This window comes from Drosophila santomea, chromosome 3R (assembly GCF_016746245.2).
Source record: "Drosophila santomea strain STO CAGO 1482 chromosome 3R, Prin_Dsan_1.1, whole genome shotgun sequence".
Classification (NCBI taxonomy): Eukaryota; Metazoa; Arthropoda; class Insecta; order Diptera; family Drosophilidae; genus Drosophila; species Drosophila santomea.
Genome location: NC_053019.2, coordinates 21,119,518 through 21,125,826, shown reverse-complemented (window position 1 = coordinate 21,125,826; position 6,309 = coordinate 21,119,518).

The following is a 6,309-nucleotide window of genomic DNA, read 5'->3' as shown; positions in this document are numbered from 1 at the left end:
TGCTTAGCTGGTTTGCGCTCGTTCCTCAGAGCCCCATATCCACACGGAGCCGCCATTCAGTGCCCCAAAAGCTCCACGGTGCAAAGAGTCAACAATTTAGCATTCAAAGAAATATTTTAAATTAAAATTTCTGAAATTTTCGTCAATAAGCGGGCCGGAAAACAATGCCAACCAAAGCCAACTTCTCTGGCCAGCCCAACCAAAGAAACCCAACCGAAACCATGAATAAATGGTCCAGTCTCTGGCCATCGAGATTCTGATTCTGATTTCGATTCTGGCTTACCTCTTTTTAAATACTTGCACATAAAGATTTGTAGTCTGTGATTTATAGGCCTGGAATCTGCCGAATATCGGGATGGTCCACATATAAATCGCATTTGATGTTTAAATATCCTATAGATACTGGTTTTAATTACTTGCTTAATTGAATGTCTGTAACGTATATATAATAACCAACCTAGTACAAGCAATTCCAGCTCCCTTTTCCCACTACACAAAAACTCCTTTATCTTTTATCCCACGCTTTTTATTAGATTTGCCATAATAACTAACGCCTTGCGGGCATTTATATTTATTGGACTTGCTGCTTTTGCAGATGACAGCGCATCAGATTCAATATTTACCTTTCTCATCATGAGACTGGCGTTACTAGGGGATTTCAGTGTTCTCTATTTGGTATTTTTTGTTTTGTTTGGCTAATAGGCTAATCACACATCGGGCAAAAAGCGAGGCACAGAACAACAAACAGGAGTCGCAGAACCAACCCCTAAGTGATTGCGATGTGAAAGTCAACAATCCTAAGCCGCTTACCGCTTGTTCCACTGACAGCGAGCAGGCGCAGGACTCTCAGACTCTCAGGACATCAGAGCATCAGGACATCAGAGAATCAGGACTTCAGGATACCAGCACCCTTAGGATTACAGTAACCTTTTCGTAATTGCTTGTAGCTGCCACTGTAGCTCTATTGTTGCCACTGGCGATTTCTTTGCGGCACGCGGCCAAAATAAATTAACAAATCTCGTGAGAGTGTGGAAAAAGCTGGGCATAGTTAAGAAGATTTGGCTGCGCAGTTGGCCCAGCGGATGCCATGCGATTCTCGGCCAAAACTGCATATTTGATTCGCCTGAAAATTGTCAGCGCATCGATTTGCATATTTGCATGTTGTCGCAAATGTTGTCCTGTCTTCTGTGACTCGTTCGTTTTTGCTGCGTTGCCTTGTCGTTGTCGCGTTGTCGAGTTGTTGCCCCTTGGCGCACTTGGCAAAAAATCTAAGATTTTTTTATTTAAAATACATTTTTTTAAGACCCAAAGTTCAAAGTTTACGGATGTGGAAATGAGTAGAATCTTTGGGTTATGCGGATGATAGCTGAGCCTACGGAATATTGGTATAATGTTGCACCCTAGAAACCATCCTATTACCTTAAATATAATTCTATAAAATTATTTCGTGCTTCCCTGTTGAGTGCACTGTGTTTTTCCAAGTGCACCGATGTCTTCTGCTCCTCGGATCAACTCGCTCGTCTCCTCTCGGCCTGCAAATTGAAATGTCAAGCCTCCTGCTTGATCGCTTTATGACAAGCAGCACGGCTGGATGGTTGGTTGGTTAAGTTGGATTGGATGGTTGGATTGGGATTCGGATTCGGATGCGGATTGACTGATATATCTGCATAAGAGCCTCGCTGTCGTTGTCAACGCATCGTGCACTAAATTAACATTTTTTCCAGGCGCTTGTCAGCCATCCCCATCTTATTCGGAATGCAAATCTCTGCGCGGTAACCTGTTGGCAGTTGCCAGGATATTTCCACGCACCCAAATGTCTTGGCGGCTTTTAATGCCGGCACATTATTCCTGCCACCGGAGGTTGCAGCCGCATCCTGCCAGGACATAGTTTACGCCATCACATAAAAGGCTGATCCTTTCACGGCCGCGCCATCATTTACATAGGAAAATCTTGACGTACTTTTTATGATTCACCCGCACATAGACATAAATTTCAAGTGCCGGGCACAGCATGAAAAATGGCAAATTAATGTAAATCGCAGCGGCAACACAAAACTCACATAGGCTGAAGGCAGGGGCGTGCTCAAAAGGGGTTCGCAAAAATAAATGATAATGGAGAATATTTATCCATTTTACCGAATCTATTTTGTATTGTTGAAGAAAGCGCCAGTTGTTCAGGCAAACTGGCTTTAAACTGAAATACTTCAGCTGTCTTTAAACACAATCTTTGCATTTTTTCAGCTCCACCACTGGAGGTGCGGAAAGTCTGCCATTTTATGAGCTTCTCGACGAAATTGACACTTGAAGTGTGTGAAAACGCCTACAGAACAGTGGCGATGTGCCACCCACTCCAGATTCCCCCCATTCCTGGGGTGGAAATAGAGCTCTGTGCTGGTGGGGATGGTGATGGAGGTGGTGGTGGTGGTGGTGGTGGTAGAGTGTTGGCTTTGAGCTTTCAATATGCTTCGAACACTCTTGCAATAATGTTGTCGTTGTAGCCAGGGAGCGATAAACAAACCGACAGCAAGAACAACAAGGACGCAGTAAGGACCTAGCCACAAGAATCCCCAGGCAGAAACTTTGTCCTTATATGTGCAGCATTTTGTTGCTCGAATTGCGGTCGTTGTGGCTGCGGAGCTTCCTCTTTTCCAGGGGCTGATATGTTATGTAAACGGAAAATGACAAACGAATTAGTTATTGACAACAACAGGAAACAAAAAGTTTCGCCTGCGCTGTTGTGCGAAATTTCCGTTTACTATTGCAAAAAGTAAATATCGAATTTTGATACCTTTGACGGGTCCATACCACGTTGCTAATGAGATCGGATGAGGATGGCGTGCTGTTTTTCAAAGTTTTCCATGTTTCACTCTTCTCAGGGGACTGCAAATCGCTTGACACTTTTGTCAATATCGTAGCAAATTGTGGCTAAAAAGTTGCTAAACAAGGTGTGCAAAGTTGCTACTTTGAAAATGTTTCGAATTTCTATATTTACTTAAAGATAAGTATACACACAAACAACGTACCTTTAATAGTAAATTAATTAATCAATCGATCACTCGTTTCTAAATCTAGCATCTTTCGCATTTTGAGGCCAATCAGCAATCTCAATTTCGCATTATTCTCATTAGACCCTTGGCGTTTTGCTAAATATTTAACCCTTGGATAATCACACCAGCCTCACTCCCCCAGTAAAAGAAAAGAAAATTGTATAGGAAGTTCGTCAATCGCCAGTCACGTGTCAGCAGTCAGTCAAGGTCCGTCGATATCTGGGAAAAAGGCCAAATACTGGAATGCCGAGTGTAAGCCAAGAGCTTCTGATCATTCATCAAGCTGAACGTCAATGGGACACGTTTTTTCACGTGCCTTTTGACAAAGGACACGACAAGGCGATTGCAGCAGCTATCGGAATCAAATCGAATCGAAAGCGAAATCAGTGGCGGCAAAAAATTAAGCCTCTTAATGCCTGGCTGCTACCACCAAAATCGAGGCCCTTAATTGTATTAGCGGGCATTTGACATTTATTGGGTGAATCCAAGATATTGGGCTAGTTGTTTGCCCAATCAAATGATTGATTGACCAGCGAGGTTGAGGTTGAAGTTGCGCATACGCCCAGTGGCACAAGCACGGCGGCCACATATGAAAAAGATTACTAAGTTTCACAGCAGTATGCTTTATTAAAGTGCATATAATTTTATGCAATATTTTGTTTATTTAATCAAATATCTTGTACCTATCTGCTCATCTGCATGCTTCATCAAATACAAAACTTTAAGCCACAGATAGAGGTTGTTCCACTCGGAACCTCTCCAAATTGATGAGCAAATTCCGTGTGTTTGCCTCTGAGCAAACAAGGACACTCCTTAGGCGCTGGGCAATGACTGTACAAACACGGAGACTAAAGGAAACCGCCAACTAATCCGCAGGAAGCGTCCTGCATTAGGACATCAAAGCGCCGGGAGCCCGCATCTTGTTACCCGGCCAACGCCTAATTAAATATTGACAAGTCAATTTGAGTTAAACGATTTGTGAGCAGCTGGCAACGGAGGCAGGAATCAGATGTATACGAGATATATATGAGTTATATGAGTGTATTTACATTCAATACGAACGGATAGATGGATGGATGGATGGATGGGGAGATGTGCTGACTTGCAGCCGGCGGCAATGATTTGGCCATTTGCCCGAGGGCAAACAAAGCTGCGATTGGCTTGCTGATTGGATTTGGATTTGGATTTCATTTTAATCGATTTGCATGCCAAACGACGTTTTGATGGAAAACGCCAAGCTTTTCACATGCAAATTTTCCCGGGCAAACAAACATCACGTCCCGATTGATTTCACTCGTCGATTTTGGGGGCGGCATTTGATTGTCATGCGATTTTTATTCCTCAGCGTTGCTATTTTGCATTACAGGAGCAGCAGGTATTTGACTTTGATTTGATAAATTTTTATGCTGATTGAAAAACGTTGGCCAAATGTGTCCCCAGTTGACTGTAGCCTGTAAGCCGCATTTAAATCGAATGGATGGCATGGAGTCGCCATTATGTTATATTTACCAAGGTGGCCCATTACACGCATCCGAGCAGTTAATAATGTGAGCCTGGGAATGCTGAAAGTCCGATATCCAACATCCAATGTCGAACATCCATCCAATCGGGCATATCCAATCCCCAGAAGACGCCATCGAAGGCTAACAATCTTGGCCTGATGAATGCATTCTGTGCATGCTGCCATCAAATTGGCATAGTCCACCTCCGAAATCCCCTCGTTTTTTTATTTTTTATTTTCTTTTTTTGTGGCGTCCCACAAATTGCCATGCGCCTCGCCTGATGCTGATGTCTTCATAACCCACATGGCGAGCGAAAGAGAGGGGTATGTGCGCTGAGAGAGAGACGGGGCTAACAGCTAACTTGGCTAACTGGCTGCTCCTCGATCCCCCTGGTTTTTCCCTGGTTTTTCATTTTTTTTATTTTTTGGCCGCACCATATACAGCTCGCGCAATTCGATTACGTTTTCGTTAAATGTAAAATTTATACGCCCCACGTCAATTGTGACAGTTCACTCACTCACGGACATCACCACGGATATATAGACGACCGATCGGGCATCGGGAATGGGGAACGGAGGAGGGGATTCGGAGTTGGCCACGAAGCCAAAGCCACTCATTCAATGGCCAAAAACGGGCCATGGAAACTGGCCAACGAAATTGCAAATATACGAGTGACCACATACAGTGGGCGCCAGTTTTCCGAGGCATGTAGTTATACATAAAAATAAAGTATCATTTCATATCAGCAAATGTTTATGGCATTGCCACTTATAAAGTGATTAGAAATTTAAATACCATTGACCCACAGAGTTCTATAGAAACGAATGCATAAAAATTCCCGCCGTAAAAAAATCTAATTTAATATTAAATATAAAACAAATTCTAGGGAAATAAGCTCCATAAAAAGATTACACCTAAAAGCAAACAACAAGCAATACAAATTAAAAATTCCAAGAAGCTTGATGTGTTATTTTTTAAAATGCGGAAATAAAAAATAACTTATATATGCTAAGAGATTAGAGCTGATAGCTTGGATAGCAGGATGTGCCAAAGCAGCTTAAGATGTCGCCCTCCTGGCAATGACCACTGTATTTGGGCCAGGTATTCGCCCCGCTGCCATGGCAGTCATTCAGCCAAACTTCTGGTCTATCTTCGCTGCCGCAGTGCAGTTCCGCGTGCGAGAGAGGAAATTGAATTGAAATGCACAAAAAAGGAGCTCGTTATGTGCGTTCTGTGTTCTTCGTTCTTCGTTCTGAAGGCTGACAGGCGCCGTGGCCATCCGCCAGGTTTAAAAGTCAATTGCAGAAATTAGCGAGCCTCGCGAACTATCGAGCTGTACGAACCCTTTTTCGAAAAGCCAGGCTCGAGCTGTAAAAGTATCAAATTACACTTCCGGCGGAAACAGCGACGTCGCCTGGGAAGCGACATGGCTGTCACTCTCGTCCTGCGGCACTTCTACTTTGTTATCGGACATCCTAGCCACGTTGACTTCTCGATTTCTGTAAAATTTTGAGCATCATTCCTCCCGCCCCCTTGTGGCAGCCTGTGGTTTTCGGCCATAATCCTGAATCATGGAACGGCGGCGTTGGGTGGAAGAAATTCCCGGCCATGTGATAAGCCGTGATGCATTGTCCGCCGACCAACCACTAAATGACTATAAAGTAGCAACTTCCGCGACTGTTGCGCAAAATCATTCAATTTCCGTTCGGCCACACGACCCATGAATACATATCCTTGCCTCCACGACCTTCCCTTCCCTG